Source organism: Nuphar pumila, chromosome 6, assembly GCF_984573655.1.
Source record: "Nuphar pumila chromosome 6, dmNupPumi1.hap1.1, whole genome shotgun sequence".
NCBI classification, from domain to species: domain Eukaryota; kingdom Viridiplantae; phylum Streptophyta; class Magnoliopsida; order Nymphaeales; family Nymphaeaceae; genus Nuphar; species Nuphar pumila.
Window position 1 is genome coordinate 86,558,210 of NC_143254.1, and position 24,501 is coordinate 86,582,710.

The 24,501-nt window shown below is 39.0% G+C and overlaps 1 pseudogene; it reads right to left on the minus strand.

Annotated features, from left to right (window-relative positions):
• The window catches only part of LOC149835032 (UDP-galactose/UDP-glucose transporter 7-like), a 31,443-nt pseudogene extending 11,016 nt beyond the window's left edge, over window positions 1-20,427 (minus strand).
• Window positions 20,428-24,501: the final 4,074 nt, after the last annotated feature.

The window sequence follows — 24,501 nt, forward strand, 5'->3', positions numbered from 1 at the left end:
ACAAAAATATCCTCCATTCAAAAGTTGTGAAACGACGGGTGGGGAAAAGGACAAAAAAGTCCTCCTTCCAGAAAGTTTGATGTTAACCATTTAAAGTGGAGACGTTCGCCTGCGCCATCTGCTGTAACAGTGCTCCCATTATCAACGCAAACTTTGCCTTCGTCTCCAGTCGAGCTTTCCGCCTTGTTTTTTATCCTGTTGTACAACACACTGTCGCCTTCTCGTGTCTGCCTTGTGTTACAAAACATTCTAGTGTCTTCTCTTCATTTCTGCTGTCGTTAGGCATCATGGAAGAAAGCAATGATTTACAAACATTCCAACCAGTGCCATTAAGGCACCGTGAGTAGCTTTTCATCTCATCATGCTATCGATGAAGAAAGCATGTCGTCTTGTGTGCCATTAAGGCATTGTTTGGTTATTGCAGGTAGATCTTGTTATTACGAAGGTTGGAAACTTATCGATATTTGTAAGACGCTGGGACCTGTTGACAAGAACGCTTGTTTGCAGATGCTAGGAAGGGCCTCTACCCCATCAGGTATCCTACAGTCACTCATCATATGCATTGTATCTCAAACCGCTCTTCTATAGGGCACTGACCTCATTGAGAGGAGCTCTGTTGCTTTTTCCTCTTCTTTAAATGGGCAAAGCTTGCCGTTCTGTCTCCTAGACTTGTGGGTGGTATGGTATCGTATTATTCATGCGGTCTAGGATTCGAGAGCTGGTACTTGAAGGAGAAGATAACCAATACCATGAAAGCAAATAAATGATACAGCATAAGACTTATGATACTCCCCACACTCCAACCATAAGGGTTGGCTGAAACAAAGAAACCCCGCTATTCTTCATGCTTCCTAGGAATTTTAGTAAGGTTAGATCTGTGGGGCTGTCAACGGGTCCAGATTTGTATACCTGACCTAATTCGAACCTGAATTTTCAAGTATGAGCATAAAAAGTGCAGACCCAAATAATATTTGAGTAGACCCCAATCCGACCCGAGCACCATGCAGGCTGGCTTTGGGTTATGATTTCTGCCAGGTATCCGACACAACCTGGCTTTTTTGTTGGGTACCTGATCCAACCAGAGTGTTTTATATGTATTTTTGGGCCGGTTCAGGTACATGCTGATGGGTCAGGTACCCAACCCATTGCCAGCCCTACATTTGGGGGCTTCCCAACCAAATTCTACCGAAGACAGATCGTGGCTTAATCTCTCACTCATAAGATAAAATAACTCTTTTATTATTTTATTTCGTTCCCGCAGTATGTATAAGGTCTAATCTATTAGACTTCTAAAAAGGATTACAAACCCTCGACTTTTCAAGGAATCCTTCAGTGGATGTGAACGACTTAATCAATTGCAAAATTAAAAAAGTTATTTAACTGCATCCACCAACATGTTCGACAAAGTTGATATCATGACCCCGGTTTTCACACTTCTCAAATGACTTCTAAACTTTAGTCTTTTGGACAAGTACCTCTATTTCTTTAATGTTGATTATGGAGTTAAAATTACCATGTTTCCCAAGTAGAAATGCATAATTTCTACACATTATCTCTTCTGCTAAACGTACACTTATCACATAAGAAACATCACATGTTCATTGTCTTCAAGTGTTGGAGATTAGCATAGGAATGCAAGGTTTTTATTCGTCAACGCTTTTGTTGATGGAGACAATGAATTAAAATGTTGGAATTGTAACTGAATGCGCTTTAGTAACTCTGTACGAGTAAACCGGTGATTTTGATATACCAAGTTTAATGGTAGTTGCTCATGTTTGGTACTTGAAAAATGAAATATTTTTGGTAGATATAAAAGTTTGGTGGTTATTTAAAAGCTGCAAAATTAGATCTGCCAACACTCTTGCTAAAAATCAAGCACAGAAGGAGGGCTGATCTGCCAGCCCACTTTCCTGGCCTTTTCGCACCTGTTGGCACTAGAATGTGTTGGCATGGTGTAGTATATTATCGGTTACAATAATCACAATAATTCTATAAGTGGCTTCATTGGAAATGCACAGGAAGTTTTATTATCTAACCAACCAAAAATCATGTTACAAAGGATACATTGTGCAATATGATTGAACAGAAATTTGTGCATTAAGCACCCATCACCCTCCATCAGGTCTTGGGTCTCACACCTGACAGGCCCTGTCCCCAAGATGGAGGGTGATCAGGTGCTTAATGCACAAATATTTGTGCAATCATATTGCACCTGATCTTTTCACCACTGCTCCCATGTCGTGTCCTTGTGAATTTACACATGCACCTAACTCAAGGCATAATTATGTTTAAACAACTATATCTTAAAACTTGTAAAAGATAAGCGCCTATCTTTTCAAGAAATTGCTCAAATAACCGGTCACTTTTTCTTGGAAAAATTTTTTGTTTGGCTTTAACTGTATTTTTTTTCTTGGAGATGAAGAACCCTCGCCGAAGCAAGAAAAAAAACCTGGGTGGGGCCCCATGACCATCGTGCCTAATGTGGCCCACCACTGAAAGCTAAGGACACACTCGTGGGTGCGCCAGTGGAGTTTGATCCAGCACCCACACAACGTCTGAACTGCCCTTTCTGTACAGCAAAAACTATTATCCGATATTGTTTACAAGGATACACTGCTCCCACGTCGTGCCCTTAACACAAGGTGGTTAATTTTTTTTCCTTTATTGGCTTTTACCTTTTCCAAATCCATTGTAAACAACAGTTACTGAAGGTTGAATTTTGACGGATGAGCTGGCTATTCAAACAAAAACACAAGGCTGTTTGCCTTTTCAAATCAAGATTCAAATTACCTATGGTTGGACTCAACGTCTGAACTGCCCTTTCTGGGTCTGTTCTTCTTCTGTTGGTACTTGGCATAAGAGTGCCATCAGCCGTGTTGATGACCAAACCGGTCACGTTCAGTGCATGCACACTGACACCACCCAGCAGCACAAACCCAAGCGTCTGAAGAGGTACAGTCAGTATCAGAACGCGGAGAATCTTAAATCAGAGCAATGTGCAAAGACAAATGATGTCCCACCCCCTTGAGAACTCCGACAATGGTCGTGGTGAGAGCAGAGTTGACTATCGTACACAAGAACATGGTGAAGTTAAGGATAACGCCCATCAACAATGAAAGGATGAGAATTATTGAAAATGAAAAAGAATTAGCCTGTCAAAGGAAGGCAGCAACCCATAAGAAGATGATCTATTATTTATCAGCCACCAATCTAATAAACTGTCACTTAGAAAATTCTGGAAATACCATAATCTACTAAAATCCAATCATTCAAGAGTTGCGTTCAACTTAATTTTTATCTAGACGAAGCATTTCTAAGGCAAAGGAGTAATATGGGGACTCTATCCTATTGCAGCAGCACCATGCTCTCCTTTCAAAATGGTATTTCAGTGATAGTGACAAATTCTTATGCTAAAGGTGCGCATCAGATCTAGAATAGTTTAAAGAATAAAAATGCACAAGCACTCTCCCTCTTATCTCTCCTGTAGTAATCACTTGTGTTACTAATTTAAATCAGGAAAGACTCAAAGCAGGTTATATGTCCCCCCCCGAACAGGGACGGTACTGAGATCTCATGTTCGGGGGTTCCAAATAGCGCCACGTATAAGATCCAGACCGGCATGTATCCCGATGTCTGTCTGCATCATACTGCATCGTAATTTGGTGTCGCAGCAAAGACTTAAGTACCCTTTACCGCCATTCGCTTCCTCTTCCTCGAACGGACATAAATGCCCTCCTTCTAGAAAACTGAATCGTCGGTTCGTGAAAAGGACAAAAATGCCATCCATCGTTATCGCGCCAAAATGTTTCGCAGAGTTTGCGTATGTAGCAAGCGTTATGTTATAGGATTCAAATAGTTCAAAACAATCCATTCTCTCTCTAAGCACTCTACCGGAGATTCTTTGCTTTCATATGGAGTCATCGAAGCATCATTTCCCTTTGTTCCAGAGCATCGATTTCCGTCTTACGCGCAGTCGCAGCATAATAACCACCTTCTGTTGCGTATTACTTGTTACCACTGCTTACTCTACAGTTGGAATATCCAAATTCCCATCGTTTCGGTGAGTTTCGTGTAAGGTTTCTTTCTTCAATATGAAGATTGCTTCTTATACAACGATTTGTTTCTTATGAACCCAAATATTTCGACGATTTCTAATCATGATGATCGTGTAATGTGTTGTGCAGGTTAGCAATGTCTGCGCCTCATCAGATTAGAGATACCCTGTCGTTCTATGGGTTGTCTATTAGAGAAGTGATCTGCCAGTCCCATCTATCTAAGGTTTTTGAAAGATACCAAAATATACTTAAGATTGAGAACGATGAAGACAGGAAAAAAGTCTTGGAATCGTATTATGCGGAGGATTATCCATCAGATATCGAGGCTGCGGACCAAAGGAAGAACTCTGAATTACGAAAGATGTAGAACAAGGATGACGAATTGAAGGCAAAGGCAAGAAATATTGATGAGAATATAAATAGAAGGCGGAGGATTAACGCACAGGTGATGGAAAAGAGGAAGAAGAATGTGGAGGAGTTTCAAAGTTATGTTAGCTATTTAGTGGATGAAACTGTGGCACAATGTAAGAGGAGAGACTTGGAGCGTAGTGCAATGCGAAACAAGGCAAGGCTACTGAAGGAGGCGGAGGAGAGGCGAAGGCAAATGAATAAGGAGGAGGAAGAGAAGGAACAAAATATTCCTCAGTATGAGGAAAAAAAGGAAGGCAAATGAGGGAGAAGGAGTTTGAGGAAGCTAAGGAAATGCAAAGGCAGGAGAAGGAGAATGAAGAAAAGAAGGAAAGGCAACAGAAGGAGAAGGAGGAAGAAAAGGAAAGAGAAAGGAAGAAACAGAAGGAAGAATTGCAGGAAAGAAGGAAACAAGAACTGAAAGAGAAAGAAAGGCGGCGGAAGGAGAAGGAGGAGGAAGAAAAGGAAAGGGAAAGGAAGAAGCAGAAGGAGGAAGTGCAAGAAAGGGAAAGGAAGAAGCAGAAGGAAGAGGTGAAAAGGGAGAGAGAAAGGAAGCAGAAGGATGAGGAGAAAAAGCAGAGAGAAAGGAAGGAGGAGGCAAAAAAGGAGAGAGAAAGGATGCAGGAGGAGAAAAGGGAGAGGGAAATGAAGCAGGAGGAGGAGAAAAGGGAGAGAGAAAGGAAGCCGAAGAAGGAGGAGGATAATAGGGAGAGAGAAAAGAAGCAAAGGAAGGAGGAGGAGAAAAGGGAGAGAGAAAGGAAGGAGAAGAAGGAGGAGGAGAATAGGGAGAGAGAAAGGAAGCAGAAGAAGAAGGAGGATAATAGGGAGAGAGAAAGGAAGCAGAGGAAGGAGGAGGAGAAAAGGGAGAGAGAAAGGAAGGAGAAGAAGGAGGAAGAAAATAGGGAGAGAGAAAGGAAGCATAAGAAGGAGGAGGAGAAAAGGCAGAGAGAAAGGAAGGAGAAGGAGGATGATAAAAGGAAGGATAGAAAAAGGATGGAAAGGATGGAGAAGGAGGGCGAGAAAAGGAAGGCGAGAGAAAGGCATGCGATGGTGGAGCCGGTAAAGATGGAGATTGAAAGGCAATTGGAGGCAGTGGACCCACCAGAAAGTCTCAGGTTGGATGGAGAACAGGAGAAAATAGCGACCAAGGTAAATATATCCGTTCTGTCTATGAAGATTTAATAACATGTTTAGCGATTTTGGTATAGCGATTACTGTGTTAGGTATTAATATGTATAGCGATTACTGTGATAGTCTGTCTGCAACCAATATTATTTATAGCGGTTAGTAGAATAGTATTCATAAGTACAAATAGAACTAATTTACAATTGGTAGGAATAATATGTTATTTTGTGTTATAGGGAGTTCACAAGAGAAGTAGAGCAGCAGGTGAAAAGCTCGAAGGTCGGTGTCAATGGTCTGTAGTTCTGTCGTGGTATGGTTAGCTAAGTTCATATCAGAAGGACCGATTACGAAATATGCACTTCGGTGGCCTTTTGGACCAACAATATTTTGAAACTTGCTGGAATACCATGACCCACCTGGTAAATAAATGGAATGATAAGACGAACACATTCCAGTTTGATTCTTTTGAGATCACCATGACTCTAGAAGATGTGACGATGATCACTGGCCTTAAGTGCGATGGCAGTGTTGTCCTGTTACGGCATTCAAACTATAACGCAAGAGAGAAATGCACGGCCCTATTAGGAATGTCGAAGGACGAATGGAGTAAATGTATTTCTGGTGGAATGAATTCCACATCAATGAAAGTCTCATTTTTTCGTAATAAATGAGAAGGCCACTCCGCTACTTGTGCATCTGAAATAGTTGACCAAGAGTTGCGCGGCTTCCTTCTATATTTTTTTGGTCTTACATTATTTTCTGATTGTTCTGGTTCGAGAATAAGTTCCATGTGGCTGTAGTACCTGGCAGACCTAGACGAGTCGACGACTATGCATGGGGTACCGCTATGCTCGCACACTTGTACAGTCAACTCCACCGTGCGAGTAATGGTACGAAAACTGTTGGTGGATTTTGGTCATTTGTTCAGGTATTTGTTGATTACATACTTAGTAATTGTAGACAAATCTCATTGCAGGTTGTGGTGTTACTAATAATATTGTTTTTGTTAGGCTTGGGCATTGGAACATATTATCCCATTGCGTCCACGTTGTGGCCCTTCGATTTGTGGTTTTCCAAAGATTGGTCGCTGGGCTAGAATAAACGTTGCAGTTTATAATGCTAAGTCCATTTTAGATGGGCTACAACTAAACGAGGTAAACGTTCTAAAATTGTTTACAATCACGTCAGCATTTACCATTGAGTATTATAAATCATTGTAATGTTCAGCATTCTTAAGTATCCATCGCTGCAGTATTGTCTTCCGCCGTAGTACATCTCGTTGTTGCCATATCATGCGTAAATAAATTATAATATATTTGTCATTCGTTATTAAAAAGAATTACCAATGTACAGGTTTTGTGGAGACCTTATGGAGATGGGGAGGACGATGATGAAGACATTGTTGCGGAGGCTGCTAGATTGTCTGACCGCGATTTGTGGCTATTCTGCAATTTTGAAGCCGAGTTGCAGCAAGGTAGTCGAGTTCTCCTACAATCTGGCTTGGGGCAGTCTATCCCAAATAAGCCTTTGGAAGTGAGAAGGAAGATGAATAGTGGTGGGGGCAGGAACGTGAATTGGCGCGATCACTACAGAGACGAATTATTAAATTGGAACTCAGGTGGTTTCCCTGCCGTATCGTATGATCATGAAGGACGACAATTTGATCCCTTCTATTTCGAAAGGTATTGGGAACCAATGCGGCGAAATCGGAAGATTGAAAAAATTGTGAACCCATGCCTCCCAACTGCTCCTTCTCATGTTGCAGCCCAACCTCTACAACCAAAACGTCGTCTCTCTCTGGTTACTACGACTAGTCCCTCAGTAACAAAGCGCGAGGAAGAGCGAACACTTGCTCTAAAAGAGAACATTGTCTCTGCCGCAAGGTTCGAAGTTATGGAGAGGGAGAATAAAAAATTAAGGGCAAAAGTAAGCACTATGGGGATTCAATTGAACTCAGTGGTAGAGATGATGACTAGTTTTCTTAATAAAGGTCTCGCAACGAAGATGCCACGCAGAATAGACAGTCAACAAATAAAAAGTGAGAGATAAATTTATGATATTTCATCTGATTCGTCAAGTGCCTCGGAATAAATCCTAGATTTTCATTTTTATCACGCTAGGTTTTTGTTGTAATTGTATAATGAGTTGTAGTAACGTGACATTCTTTTATTGTTTAATTCTTTATTATTACATCTTTTCATCTATGAATCTCGGTAATAAATAAACTTTAATCGAAAATAGATGTTTGTTCAGAAATCGTGGCATTGCCTAACCTCTCTGGCATCGCTAAGATATAGCATTTCTGTTTAGCAATCGCTGTATTTGTCTCCGCCTCGAAAGAATATCGCAAAAAAGATTGGCGATGTAAGGCGTGAACAATAATTTAACGAGTTCTGACGACGTAAATGATAATAGTCAATAGCGATAAGAAAAGGGTTTGTTGTTAAAAAACCGCTGAGGAAAGTATGTTGCATGAATATATCGATGTATCCATATACGATAATCAATAGAATAATCGTGAAAGATTATTCATACCTGAAAGATTGTTATAATGTGACCGACAAACGACAGGTTTTTAATTATTTAAAAGTGAATAATTTAATTTGTGGGGTGTTTCCGAAAAAGTCCGGCATGTGAGACAACGTATTTTTAATTATTTAAAACGCAAAGGGCGGCTTGTGGGAAGACATATTTTTAAATACTTCGAACGCAATCATTTAATTTGGCGGCGGTTATCGAAAAAGGGCGGCATGCGAAAAGACGTATTTTTATTTATTTAAAACACAATCATTTAATTAGCGGGCTGTTTTCGAAAAAGGGCGGCACGTTAAAGGACTTTACCTTTGTATTTGACTGAAGACGGTGTTTCTGTATCTGCGTTGCAAAGGTGCCATCGATATCTCCGTTCAGGCATGGCGCCGAAGAAGGGGACAATCGGAGCAGTACCATCAGCCATGGCGTCCAAGAAGAGGACTACGAGAGCAATATGACCGGGCATGGGGCCAACAGAGAGGACGATGGGAGCAAAACGACCAGGCACGACGGCAACAGAAAGGACGATGGGAGCAAAACGATCAGGTACGACTCCAAAGGAGTGGACGATGGGAGAAAAACGACCAAGCACAGAGCGAACGGAGAGGACGATGGGAGCGAAACGACCAGGCACGGCACCAACGGAGAGGACGATGGGAGCAAAACGGCACCAAAGAAGAAGACAACCACATCCACAGTACCAGCATTAGCGCTTAAGACATATATTTTTTGAAACGCCTGAGCAGTTTAGTCAACATTTGCCTTTTCATGTCGTATTTGGACTATTGTTGTTTATTGTAGACAATAATTTCAATGTCGAATCCTGAATACCACGCTCATGGTGCACTTAGTTCAACATCCACAGGCAAGGGTGGGCGGCAACGCCCTGACGAGTTCGTAGATGACATCAAGCAGATGCAAGATGAATTTGCAGTTGGGAACACTATCAGTAATTTTGTAAGTATTTAACCACTATCAATTTCTAGGTCGTTCCGGTTTGTATGTTTTGAAGTTCATAAATTTGTGCAACCAGACAATGTGTGATTTTGTCAATTACATCCAGAGCAACCCAAAGAGCAATACAGTATGCATCATCAACCCTTATTTCATGCTATGTCTGGTCCGCTGTTGTTTTGTTTGCTTTTATGACGTACTCATGTTTCTTGGTGGTTAAATCTTACTATTTCGTGCAACAGATGTACGTCTGGCGAAAGCCATACAACATTGGATTTACAGATACACTACCTTGTTGGAACAACGATGATGAGTGCCTAGACATTTTGAAATTTGGAAAGGTAAGTGAACAAATCTCTTCTCCAAGGTTTAGTCGTAACATCCCCATCACGATATGTCTCTGGAATGAAAAAATTATTTTATCGATTTGCAAATTTTACTTCCTATACTCTGGCAAAATCCCGACCATTGGGTCCTATACGAGATGAATTTTCTGGAAAAACAACTATGGTGCTACAACTCATTGGACTGCCACAGTGGCGTAGAACGCGACGCTATGCATTTGGTAAGCTTGTGCCCATAGGTGAATTGTAGCTATTCGAGGTGGACCGGACTGTAATATATTATCCCTTTATCACAGGCGGGATTCCTTAACGGGCTTATGGGTGTCGACATTGCCGAGTGGATGTTGCTCTGTGCTGACGATGCTCTTTTACAAAGTAATGGGGTCGATTGTGGCATATTCGTAATGATGCATATTGAAGCAATATACAATAGAGAAGAACCTTCTTTCCACGCTGTATGAGTTTCGTATCCGATGTTATTGTTTATTCCTGTTATATATTGGTTTCACATTACATGTTTTGTTGCAGGATCATATGTCGAAAATACGCTACAAAATATGCGAACAATTGATTGAGTTTAAAAAGAACGGCAGACAAAATATGTAAAGTGAAACCTATCGATTGCTCTGTCTATACAACCTAACGAGCTCTGCCATCACCGTTCTCGCCCTCCTCCTCCACAGCAACTCAACCGGTGCAGTCGCGCTGAGGATGGCCAGCAGGAGCTCCACCACGTCCTCGTCCTCTTCCTCTCCCTAGCGAGGAGGTCTCAGCGGAGCTGCCATTCCGGTGACGGGTGTTCATCTCGTTCCGGTGACGGGTATTCTACGAAAAGTAAATCGTATTCAGAAATAGTTTTGTGTTGTATACGCATAACCAATGCTGGTAAAAGATGTTCCTCAGTAATGAAAAAAACTGTAGTGTGAAAGATATTTCTAAAAATCGCATTTGTTGATCTTATCAATGAGAAAGGTTTGTTCTCAGAAATCGCTGTATTGCTGAACCTACGATAATGTACACCTAAGGCGATTTCTTGGGATGCATGTGGACGTACTTGTAGATTAATTTGAGATCGAAAAATTCGGTCCAATCGCATTGATTACTATTGAGAATAGCCCTCTGGCATGACATTGTTGTATACGCATACCCCTTGCTGGTAAAAGTTGTTCTTCAGTAATGAAAAAAACTGTAGTGCGAAAGATATTTCTAAAAATCGCATTCGTTGATCTTATCAATGAGAAAGGTTTGTTCTTAGAAATTGCTGTATTGCTGAACCTACGATAATGTACACCTAAGGCGATTTCTTGGGACGTGTGTGGACGTACTTGTAGATTAATTTGAGATCAAAAAATTTGGTTCAATCACATTGATTACTATGAAAAATAGCCCTCTGGCATGACATTGTTGTATACGCATACCCATTGCTGGTAAAAGTTGTTCTTCAGTAATGAAAAAAACTGTAGTGCGAAAGATATTTCTAAAAATCGCATTCGTTGATCTTATCAATGAGAAAGGTTTGTTCTCAGAAATTGCTTTATTGTTGAACCTACGATAATGTACACCTAAGGTGATTTCTTGGGACGCGTGTGGACATACTTGTGGATATCGAGCGATTCGGTCCAATCACATTGATTACTATTGAGAATAGCCCTCTGGCATGACATTGTTCAATTTCATTAATGCGGAGTGCATTTTTACTGAAGATTTGCTTTTGGTTTAATGAAACTGACGTATATACTTGAAAACTGACGGAGGGTGATAGGACGTTTCATTAATATTTGAATGACACAACACACAGTTCCACTTTGCTTCGCGAATAAGGAACCGACAAATCAACAATTTCTGCATAAACGACTTGTTCTTGAATCGATTATATAGGCGGCTTCGACGCAGTTGTCGTATCCGTTTATACTTTTTTCATATGTCTGCAAGATCATAATTGAAGGAAACGTCATTTAAAATTCAAGAAATTTTCAAATGACGTACACAAGTTTTCATGGTGGTAGCAGTGTAGTTGACGTTAGACCACCAAGCGTATCGCTTTGTACTATTCGTAAAATATGAAAGCGACATTAATGGCTCTTATTCACCACTTTTTCATATGTCAGCAATAAAGCGATGTTTAAGCATACAACATTTAATAGCGATGTTGAATATTATCATTTCGAACATTAGAAGTCTTTGTTCATTGCATACATCGCAGTCTCACTCTGCGACTGTCAATCACGCAGGTTGAGGGCACATCTTTTATCAATTACAAGTCTTTTAGATCCTCGCGAGGCCGCCGTTTGTTTCTTCTCCGCAATTAGAAAGGACGTCAATTTTTTGCAGAGTTCTTCGCGGAATCCGGGTATATCAACTTGCAAAAACAGATTGTAAAGTAGAAGCAATAGACATGCATTTAATCCCCAATAACAGAGGCGAAGAATGGCATACACCGTCGAAACAGGGTTCTGCACCATTGTATATCGCTTTAATGTACTTCATTACAAATACGCCGCAATCAACACCATTATCTTGTAAAGGAGCATGGTATGCCGTGCGATAGATCCACTCGCTAACATTGACTCCCAAAATGGCTTTGAGGAAACCGATCTGAGAATAATCCGACCGACAGTAAATTCATGACCCCAGTACACCACTTGTTCCTCACATAGATATTGAAACTTACGAGATGGGAAATGTCTAGCCATAAACCACTGTCAACTTCCAACGAATTGTAACACCATAGTTGTTTTTCGTGTAAATCCATCACGTATAAGACCCAATGCTTTTCAGATTGCCAGAGTGTAGGAATCAATATCTGCAAATAGATCGAAAAAATGTTGTTAGCACTATTATGCTGTAATATTGCACCCTAGGTTTGTTTGCTTATCTTTTCACTTGCCAAAAGGTCTCTGCAGTGATTATCGTTAACCCAATAAGGTATGTCGTCTTGAAATTCACTGGAGTATGGCAAACGACGTAAGATAGTCTGCAAATCGAAATATTGCTAACACCAACGTTAACATACGAATCAATTGGACTAAATCAATAATGAAAAGCAACATAACATACAACCGATATACCATGAAATACGGGCTGACGACGCTTACAGTCTGGCTTGGTGCGTTGCTTTTAATATAACTGAAGAAATCGGATATAGTCTGTTTGCAGCAAATATGTTGTTGTTAACGCACGTACACATGGATTACGTATATAGAAAACTGCTACTAGTTTCATACTAACAAAATTACTAATCATGTTGTATTGTGCGAATTCACTGCGCATTCGGTTGATGTCCTCCAAGAGTGATTGACTAAGTTTTCTACCAACTTCGTCGGTGGATGTTCGACTGAAATGAATGTGGACATTACAGCGAACAATATTGAAATTACATTATATAGTACACAAAAACAAATCGCAATAAACGGCATGAAAGAGACGGATTTTGCTGAACATGTAGACGATGTGTAGACAACAAACCCATGATTCGCCATTGTTGGTCGTGTAGCTGTCTTCGTCTGCGTCACCGACCATAATTTTCTATGTTCGAGGGCGGATCGCCAGGTTTATGAAGGAACCGTCGGTTTGATTGTTGTTGGTTCACGAAGTAGAAGACAAACACAGCTTCCAGTACTTGTGCGACTATTTATTACCTAAAAGATGTACTGCTCAACCAACATGATCAATGAATACTTTACGACAAATCAAACATTTATGGTTATACGTTAGAACTGCGTAATTCGACTTCATATTCGCTGCATAGCGAGTTGTGGTTATCGCGGGAAAGCGATTTGTGCAGCAATACTCGGCCTTTATAAAGGGTGTTAGTCAACACCGATTTGCGGTGTTAAACGATACTAGTATAACGCGATAATGAACGTTTGTTGATAAAAACCCCACGGATCGGAAAGATCCCATGGGTTGAACTACATAGCGATTGTGAGAAATTATGGAGTACCACTCACACTTGCACTTCCACTGTTAAAGCGAACAAAGTTCCCCCTGTACCAGATGAAGAGGTTTACTTACCTCTTAAGAAATGAAGTGAAGAAGAGAAAAGACACATTGAGTAGCCTTTTATTTATAATATATGGATATAACTTTTCACAAGATAACAATAATGAGCAAGGTTGCGATTTATAATATATGAATACAATTTTTTGCTTCTGCAGGAAGTCGATTGATGACATCATTGTATGGCGATTTATGGTTATCGTTGAATAGCGATTTGTGACATCGCAGCATAGTGATTTGAGGGTATTGTTCGACTGTCGATCTAAGCGGGATGAGAAAAGTTGTTCAAGTAAGCTTTTTTGGGGCATTGAGCAAGGTTGCGCTTCATTTTATGATCTAAGTAGGCTATCACCTGCGGGGTGATAACTTACTCAGATCATAAAATGAATCGCAACCTTTATCAATGCCACAAAAAAACTTACTTGAACAATCTTTCTCAGCCCGCTTAGCTTGACATTCGAACAATACCCTCAAATTACTATGCTGCGATGCCACAAATCGCTATTCAACGATAACCACAAATCTTCGTTCAGTGATGTCAGGAATCGACTTCCAGCGGAAGCCACAAATTGCTATCTCTCGATTTAAGCAAACCCAACAACGGACCGCAAGTCGTCAATGACAAATCGCTATAAACTCTTAACAAATCCGACATTGTTGACTTCGGGTCATGGAAAGACGCATGACAACTACATTAATAGCCCACACGGGATTCCTGCGTCCCATACCTATCTGTCGAATGCATCAGAGTCTGTCATGAAAGAGAAAATATAAGACACTGTATTAAGTTTCACAACAAAAGCATACCTCCTCACAACATTGATTACATACCAAAAAACTTGTAAAACTCAAGCGATCGTTGCCGAAAATCTGGTCAGGAGGAATGGAGGTTTCAACGTTTGCTGGTACTTCTGTAGGGTATTGCTGCATGTTGGACATTACACGAGTTAGATATTGACAAACTTCACGTAATGGGAAGCAATATAATGTCTTACATACCTGTTCATTCGAAGGGCTTTGTTGTTTTCTATTACAGGTTGGTTGTTTCTTAGTTCTTTTCTTGCCAACCAATTCTATTGCACCCTTTGCCCTCCGACGACTGCGATCAGAGGCAGGTTTTCTTTTGATACCCTTCGCTTCATGAATATGTCCATCATAATCAACAACGTTCACTACTGACTTGTTGAAGATAATGTTTACGCTTCGGGGCAACTTCTCGGGAGTGTTAAGCGAAACATGATTTTGACCTACGCTGTTCGATCCCGTTATCTTCGGCTGGTATTCATTCGCTACAACAGACTTAATGTGAATTAACTCCACGTTTTCAAATAACTCTGTTGCAGCTTTTCTCACACATACATAGCCTTCTTCACTTCTCGATGCCAAATCAGCAACATGCATGAATGACCTACACAGTTGTTGGTAACAGGAGGCTATGTGGCACTTCTCGTCAACATCAGATTTACTCGCATTGTCCATAACGAGCATTTCAATCTTCGCGTGTCTCGTCTATCTTTGCATTACGTAAGACTCAGGTATTTCTTCTATCTTCTCTTGATTGAGTGCCTTTAATGCATGACAGCATAGAATACCTTTGAATTCATACATTTTGCACAAACATTCTACCCTTCCGTTGTCAACATTGTACGTGACATGTGCTTCTTGCCTTTCCTGATGCTTTTCGCCCTAACAAAAAATATGGTATTTGTGCACATTCTCGGTTTGCACGAGTCCTTCTATTTTGCAATTCATGACATGCAACACCTCTTTCTTCATCCATTCAAATACAGTTAGTGTATACAGAGCTGCAGGTCGCATCAATATGTTCATGTCAAAAGTTAGAGGTCGCGTATTGAAGCATTTCACGTCTTGTTCAAGCTCATTCTGTCTTAGACTGTCTATAAATAATTCATATTGTTCCATGAAACGAAATATTGTTAAACATGAATACAGGGTTTTCTTCAGGGTGGCATGCATAGATTCGGCTCTTTGTGTGCTTATCATACCTGCACAAAAGTATTGTCTTCCATATGCCAATGCCCACTTCTCTTTTTCTGCATATAAATTTTGTAACCACAGATAGTCAGTAAGGTCGTATGTCTTAATAATTTTGTCCCAATCTGACTTAAAGGTGACCTCGTCTACGCTATGAAGTACACACCTTGTAAACTTTTTGTCAAACCCTGTATTCTGATTAAATATGTGTCCTATGTTCTTTGCTGCATTTTGAAAGATATGCCACAAATATAGGCGATGATGTGCATCTGGCCACACATGAAGCACTGCAGCCACAATTGCGTGATCACCATCTGTAAGTACAGTTTCAAGATGTTTCCCGTTCATTGCCTGTGTAAATACTCTAAACAACCACTCAAAGCTTTCCTTGGTCTGGTCATACACAAAAGCACCACCTAATATACAAGTCTGTGCATGATGGTTCACCCCCACAAACTGCGCAAATAGCCACTGTTCAGTATTAATCTTTACTGTAGTATCAAACACAAGCACATCATTGAAGCATTCATAATCTACTCTAGACTTTGAATCTGCCCAAAATATATTCACAGCATATCCATCTTCGTCCACTTGCATTGCACTAAAGAAACCATGTTCATTGCTTGATTTATTCTGTAAGTAACGAACCAAACAACATATTTCTCCGTTCTTCATGTTATCTGTCCTCTTCCTTCTCAAGTGGTTTCTTAGATCCAAAGGTGTGAATGGCACATTTTCGCAACCACCATCTATGCGGGTAAACAAATTGTATGTCTTCCTTGGTGCAATGCCGGCGCTATCAGCTATTTCAGCCATTGCAGCATGCGCTACAGTTACTTTACGATGTGACTTTAGCATAGAAGTCATAAATGATGCAGATAAATCATGATTATGATCACTGATTAAAGTACGCACGACAAATTTTCCATTCGGATGTCTTCTCAAAACCAATCTCGCCTGACATCCACATCTTGATTCTGGCATGCTCCTTGTTGGATTTCCCATTGATTTCTTCCAACCTTGCTTGGAACATACATATGTCTTTCTAACCAAGACACCCTGTGCATTTTTGGACCAAGAAAACCTTCTCACACTGAAGCCAACTTTTAAGGCATAATCATTGTAAAATTTATATGCATCTTCCTCGTTATTAAACTGCATTCCTTCTACAGGAACATAGTCAAGTGTAATTCCATGTGCATTCTCAGTTCCTACGGTTTTATTAAGTGTACTGACATCAAAATCTACCTCATTATTGAATTGCATTTCTTCTCCTGGATCATTCAAGTCAAGTGTACTTACGTGTACATTCTCGGTGCCTACACTTTTATTATGTGCACTGTCATGGTAGTCTACCTCATCATTGAATTACATTAATTCCACTGGAACATTCAAGTCAAGTGTACTTACGTGTACATTCCCGGTGCCTACACTTTTATTATGTGCACTGTCATGGTAGTCTACCTCATTATTGAATTGCATTAATTCCACTGGAACATTCAAGTCAAGTGTACTTACGTGTACATTCCCGGTGCCTACACTTTTATTATGTGCACTCTCATGGTAGTCTACCTCATCATTGAATTGCATTAATTCCACTGGAACATTCAAGTCAAGAGTGGGTCTAATGCCTGCACCCTTCTTTTCATGTGCATCGTTAGTGCAAATGTTCAAATCTTCAGTTGCGTCATAAGTATAGATATTCAACTCTCTAGATCTTTCGATTGATTGAGCTACATCGTCTTTATTACAACCTGATGTTAAGCTCAACAATGTTTTAAGCAATATATCAATTTGTGTTTGCAGCAAAATAGCAAACAAATCGATATTAACTAACAAAACAGGAGTCTGTTACTAATACAACGGTTTGAGATACAATGCATATGATGAGTGAATGTAGGATACCTGATGGGGTAGAGGCCCTTCCTAGCATCTGCAAACAAGCATTCTTGTCAATAGGTCCCAGTGTCTTACAAATATCGATAAGTTTCCAACCTTCGTAAGAACAAGATCTACCTGCAATAACCAAACAATGCCTTAATGGCACACAACACGATATGCCTTCTTCATCGATAGCATGATGAGATGGAAAGCTACTCACGCTTCCTTAATGGCACTGGAAGAAATGTTTGTGCATCATTGCTTTCTTCCATGATGCCTAACGACAACAACAATGAAGAGAAGACAGTGGAATGTTTTATAAGCAATATATCAATTTGCGTTACCAAGCGGCATAGGTTAACTACGATTTAATCAGGATGCATATAACAACGGATACCACTAGGGTTAAGCAAGTCAAAGCAACGATTTAATGAATGAAAGTATCAAAGCAAGTGTGGTTTCATGTTTGCTTATACTAAGCATCGACTTGTCGCTTACCATGCCAATAAAATACACATGTCGTACATGTGTGTTGACGATAACGCTCTCATAATATCCACGAGGCTCTAAAGCGAGTTCAATAGAAGTCGCTGAGAGACGAGCAATATGCATGTGAAAATCGTCTCGCCATGCGTGTAACGATGTGTTTCTGCATCCACACGTTTTCAAACTCTGTGTACAAATATCTTACACATACATATTACAAAACATATAATCTTACAAAACGATATGTATAGCGATTTGTAAGATATTGAAAATCGATACGGCAGTTCAGCATAATAACTTACAACTCGACGATACAAAACCATACTATCTAAAAGGTCGATAAATATATCGCATAATAAATTACAAATCGATAAGGAAGAACTTCAGCATAATAGCAAACAAATCGATATTAACTAACAAAACGAGAGTCTGTTACTAATACAGCGGTTTGAGATACAATGCATATGATGAGTGAATGTAGGATACCTGATGGAGTAGAGGCCCTTCCTAGCATCTGCAAACAAGCATTCTTGTCAATAGGTCCCAGCATCTTACAAATATCGATAAGTTTCCAACCTTCGTAAGAACAAGATCTACCTGCAATAACCAAACAATGCCTTAATGGCATACAAGACGATATGCCTTCTTCATCGATAGCATGATGAGATGGAAAGCTACTCACGCTTCCTTAATGGCACTGTAAGGAATGTTTGTGCATCATTGCTTTCTTCCATGATGCCTAACGACAACAACAATGAAGAGAAGACACTAGAATGTTTTGTAACACAAGGCAGGCACGAGCAGGCGACAGTGTGTTGTACAACAGGATAAAAAACAAGGCGGAAAGCTCGACTGAAGACGAAGGCAAAGTTTGGGTTGATAATGGGAGCAACTGTTAGAGCAGATGGCGCATGAGTTTAATGAATAGGGAACGTCTCCACTTTAAATGGTTAACATCAAACTTTCTGGATGGAGGACTTTTTTGTCCTTTTCTCGACCCGTCGTTTCACAACTTTTGAATGGAGGATATTTTTGTCATTTCCTCGAACCGTCATTTCAGGGCAAGAAAAGCAAGTAAGGGTGATTAAGTCTTTGCAACAGCACCAGAGTCCGATGCAAAGTTATGTCAACATACACGGGAATACGAGCCCCATGTGCATGAATACGTGGCGCTCATTCGATTCCCCGAACACAGACGTGGGATTCAGTGAATCATCGGGGGCGAACATACACCACCCTCTCAGAAAGACTAGTGCAGTTAAGAGCTTGATAATAGCAAATGTTGAATATTCTTTGAGGAAAAAAGAAAAGAAAATTCTAAGAGAAACTATTGGCCGATTGTGGAATGATTTATGACAGTGGATAGACACTGACCTTTTCAAACAAAATGGTTAAAGAATTAGGGAATTCTCCGGTAGCTATAATAAGGAATATCAGAAAAGGAAGTGATAAAAATCCGTTATAGAACATTAGCTCAATTGAAGAGAGTCCGTCCTCTGCGCCAGACTTTTCCACCAGGATGAGGTACATCGTCTGAAATTTTAATACAACCATCAGTAATGCATGATACAGGATTCAAAAACTTTGTTTTGAAAACATATAAAAAAATTTATTTTAAGAAAGCCTGTGCGAGACAGGAACCTACCATACCCATGATTCAAACTTACCTGAAAAAAAACAGAAGAAAGAGCCATGCCGTACCCAAACAAGTCAAATGAAAAATCTCCTAGTGCTGCAATGATGACTCCAACACCAGTCAAGATAACTGAAAGAGAAACCTAGCACAGAAAACCAAAGGTGAAAAGAGAGTCACAGTTGAAAGGTTGTATGTTCACCAAATACATCGGTTAGAGGAAGCAAAGGAATGAAGCTTACCATGTTCAATCTTCAATTAACAAAATTACACAATTTTTTTGTAGTTCCACCTCCAACAAAAGTACATATTGTTCACTAATTGTGCGTAAAGGCCTGACATGACATGACCTGACCCCAGACCCAGCCCAATATGTCCTGGTCCGAACTTAAACCTGACAAGAGCTAAGTTAGGCTTTCGGTGGTTAGGGCCATGGTTGGGCCTGCTGTGTTGGGCCAGGCCATAATGGCTCAATATCCATCCCTAGAGTCCTGTCTATTTACAGACAAAATAAAGCAACTACAGTTACTATTATTACCTGGATTGGCGGGAGCCCTTTTCCAGTGAAAATTCCAGTAACCAATACAGCAAGAGGTGTAAGTCTTTTCAAAGCATTGTACATCGGAATGTTTACCCCTTTCAGACTTGCTAGAGCAAATGCCACGTTTGCATTGTAAAACAAAGATAGTGGGAGAAGCTTCTTTGCTGTCCTTAAGTTTATTGCTTTGGCTTTGGTAAATCCAAATACTCGACCAAAGTGAATCAGCAAAGTTGCTGCCAGTTGCTGAAACAATTTAAAGCAAATGTACATTGAGTAGACTAACATGGATTACTAGATTCAGTTTATTATGAATGATACCTGCAGAGTAAGAAGCGTCATCGAGTGCACGTATTGCATAAGAACAGCCTTGTTGATGAACACCATAGCCATTGAAGCAATTCCATAAGATAAGGCAGCAGTCAAGTTACCGTAACACCAAACAATGTCAGGCCATGATATGAGAGACAGAAACATAAGAAAATAGCCAAATCACTCGTAATCCGTGGCTTGAGTAATTCACAAGGCCTCAGTCATAACTAGCCTAGAGAAATTAGAAAAACTCGTAACACCACGAATTTGAAAACAAAAAGAAACTAGACAACTATCAGGGGGAAAATCATAAAGGAGGATTATTGCAAGATGGCCACACAAATTTGATCAGGAGTTGGTGAAAGACTGCCATGCATGGTCAATTTATCTAATACTTTATGAAAAGCTACAGTCAGACATAGCAAAACTTACCAAAACTGAACCCAAATCATCACACTGTCATGAATCAAAATAGTGCACGAACAAAATTGTAGGGATTTTTGGCAACCAATATCAGATCAATCACAAACAAGCGTTATGCCCAAGGCAACAGTCTCATGAGAGCATAGCACCATGATTTTGACCAATCTAGGTTGATCAAATTGACAAATAATGCCAGTAAATGTAATGAAACAAGGTGTGCACAAATACAATGCCACTAAAGGGCTACAAGGTGCACGATCACAAAAGCCACTTACGGCAAAAATACACAAAGCCACAAAGGGCTAACACTCAAAAGCTAAAAATATAATCTTTTTATTAAGATTGAATGCACACAAAATGCATAACATACAAGGGGACTTGAAGTCTCATATTTATACACAAAGAGGGGAGTGAGGAGCTCCCAATATAGCTGTTGAGAGCTCCCAACAGCTAGAATTCTAGCCGTTGGGGAGACCCTAACAGCTATATTGTCAAGGACAATAATGCCCTTGACAATATAGAAAAGGTCACCAATATAAAAATAAAAATAGAAAAAGACAGTTTAACCCCTAATGGGTTGTTCCTGTTACAAGGGTCAAAAGACCAAAATTCCCCTAGAGGGTATAACAAATTACAACAAAAATTCTACATATATATATATATATATATATATATGCATATATGTATATATATACATGGAATATATATATATATATATATATATATATATATATATATATATATATATATATATACATAGTTGTTATATGAACATATATATATAGTAGAGCGTAGGTGCTTAAGGAAATATGCTTTAATGATACGTGCTTAATGGATTTTTCAAGTTTTTTTCAATTTTTCAATTTTATTTTTAAATTATGACAGTACAGATGTGATCTATGTACTTGATTTTACATGGATCAGCTCTTGAAGTGTTCGATTACGACACATGGGTGTGTTTTTATAAGGTTTGAAAAATCAACACTCCAAAATCTTTGTAAATTTTTTAGGCTCCAAATATCATTTTTTTTCATTGAAAACACATGATCCAGGTGTGGATTCCTCATAAATCGACCATGCCCAATACATTTATGGGGTCAGAACTACGAAAAAAACGCTGAAAGAGTAGAAAAACCCATTAAGCACGTATCATTAAGCACCTACACTCTACTATATATATATATATATATATATATATATATATATATATATATATATATATATATATATATATATATATACACAGACACACACAAGATGCTCACATGTCATATTCTAACACCCCCCTCAAACTCACAGAATGATAACCAAGAGTTTGCCAAGTAGAAAGTGGAATATAGGAGAGGGCAATGCCTTAGTAAAGAAATCCGCCAGTTGATACTCAAATGATACGTATGATAACGAGATGGTCTTTTTCAGGAATTCTTCACGGACATAATGACAATCCATTTCAATATGTTTTGTTCGCTCATGAAATATATGACTGCTTACAATAAAGAAGGTGCTCTTGTTATCACAACATAATCTTGAGGGTTCATTTATAAAAACTCCCAAGTCTTCTAGTATCTGTCGCAATCACACCAATTCAGAAGTCGTAGTGGCCATGACATGATATTCAGCTTCTCAGAGACACCTTTTGTTGCTTTTTGCACATGCAAGATATCAAGGAATCACCTACAAAAATACAAATTCCAGTGACCGAGCGACGATCATTTACATCTCCCCAATTAGAGTCAAGATAGGCAATAACATCCAATGGAGATGATTATAAAAATAAACCATGACTAATAGTATTTTTAACATATCTAACTATCCTTATTACAACACTCATATGTACTGTAGTATGAGAATGTTGAAATTGACTAGTAGTATGAAATTAGGAATAACATAGGCAATATCAGGACGAGTAATAAAAAGGTAAGTTAGAGCGTCAATCCTTTGACGATATGGATATGAAGTTATGTTTTTCAGAGATTCTCCATCATCTTTCTTCATCTTTACATTTATGACCTCAGGCATGTCAACTCTCCTTTCATCAGTAAGACCTGACCTTTCGATTATCTCGGTTTCATACTTAGGCTAAGACAAAAAGTACCCACGAGGTGAATAAGCAACTTCAATTCTAAGAAAATATCGAAGAAAACCAAGATTTGTCATATCAAAGTTGTTTTTTAGAACATCTAGCTCTATGTTTATCACCTTCTGTGATAATCATATCTTCTACGTAGAGGAGTAAAATTATTATACCTGCATCAGAAGACTTAACGGATCTAAATCCTAGTTGAACCATCACATTGCTAAAACGACCATACCAAGCCTTAGGAGTTTGTTTTAGGCCATATAAAGCCTTTCGCAAACGAAAAAGTTTCTTATGTGCCAACCCTAATACGGGGGAGGTTCCATATAAACTTCTTCATTTAGATTATCATTAAGAAAAGCATTTTTAACGTCTATTTGAAATATGGGTCATTTTCTAATAGATGCTATAGTAATGAGAGTTCTAACCATAGTCATCCTTACTACCTGGACAAATGTTTCCTCATAGTCTATCCCATACCCTTGATTAAACCCTATGACTATTAGCCTAACTTTGTATCTCTTTAGTGATCCATCACTTTTAGTTTTGATTTTTGTAGACCCATCTACATCCTATGGTTTTCTTTCTTATACGTACACTTTGAATTTCCTAAGTTTTAGCTTTTTCCAAGGCTTCTAAGTTGTTACTCATGGCTTTAACCCATTCATAATGATTTTAGCCTCATTATAGGACGATAGTTTTATATAGAAGTGAATGGTCATTAGACAAGCTCTATAGTTGGGTTCAAACGATTCATATGATACAAATCTACTAAGTGCTTTGGATAACGTCATAGACCTTCTACCACTAGTTTGATCTATGTTTTGAGTTTAGGAGTATCTTTCTAAGACACATGGAAGAGGATCTTGAGTTCGACAAGAATAAACTTGTAATTCATTGTGAGGTTCAACTATATTGGTAGTAATATCATTCTCATGTGCATCATGAGTGTCATCATTGTCACTTTCATGCACATTTTGAATACCATCATTCACATTATCATCAACAACATTATTCTCAACAATAGCATCATACATAGTAATCCAATCAAATAAGAATGAGTAGTCACAAGATTTCTTAGACTCAATTTTGCCAAATCCATTTTACTTTTCAAGAAGTCACATTTCGTGAAATATAAAGTTTATTTTTTTCAATATCATAACATCTATATCCTTTTTTGTTTTCAGCATAGTAAAAAAAACACATGGAATAACTTTGGTGGAAAGTTTTTTTTTGTTAAAAATAACAAAACATTTACAACCAAAGATTCTCAATCTCTTATAATCGAAAGGAGTTTTAAATAATTTTTCAATGGAAGAACAATTTTCAATAGTGATTGAAGACATTCTATTAATCAAATAAATCACCGTAAGAGCGGCTTCGGCCCAATAACTTTTAGGTATATTTTTTTATATAAGGGTCTAAGTGGTCTCAATAATATGCCTATGTTTCCTTTCGGGTAAGCCATTTTGTTGAGGAGTATAGAGACATGGTTTTTGGTAAATAATCTAATGTAGATCAAAATAATTTTTTAATCTTTTGAGTTTTAGAATAGTGATGAAATTTTTGAAAACAATCAAAATATTTCAGATTTGTGTTTAAGGAAATATATCCATGTATGTCTACTATAATCATCCACAAAAATAACATAGTATGATACACCTCCTTTGGACACAACCGGAGCCCGTCCCCAAAAATCCAAATGCACTAACTCAAATGGTTCTTTAGAATAGTGATAA